Raw genomic sequence first — 522 nt, forward strand, 5'->3', positions numbered from 1 at the left:
CTCAGGGGACAGGAGATTATGGAGGGATGGACACTGGGAAGAGGTAACTATGGGGAGGAAGTGGGAGGGGAGCTGTTGCATTGTAAACTTTGGTCAATGACATGAGACAAAGTATATGTGAACTGCTGTATGGAAAGTGAATTCGCTCTGTAAATCTTCACCCAAATCACAATAAATAAAAAAATATATATATAAATAAAATAAGAAAAAAAAAAATTGAGAGCCAGGACAAGAACACAAATATGCACATCCATGTTCATCGCAGCACTATTTACAATAGCAAAAAGATGGAAACAACCTACATGTCCATCAACAGAAGAATGGATAACCAAATTGTGGTACATACACACAATGGAATACTATGCAACACTAAAGAATAATGTAGAAATACCATATAACATGGATGAACTTGGAGGACATTATGAAATAAGTCAATCACAGAAGGACAAATATAGTATGAGTTCATTATTGTAGGAGCTCTGGTAGTGTAGTACCTAACTAGAAGGCTGTGGTTCAAACCCA

This window comes from Orycteropus afer, unplaced genomic scaffold (genome assembly GCF_000298275.1).
Source record: "Orycteropus afer afer isolate SDZICR_OR568_19922 unplaced genomic scaffold, OryAfe1.0 scaffold00368, whole genome shotgun sequence".
NCBI lineage: Eukaryota > Metazoa > Chordata > Mammalia > Tubulidentata > Orycteropodidae > Orycteropus > Orycteropus afer.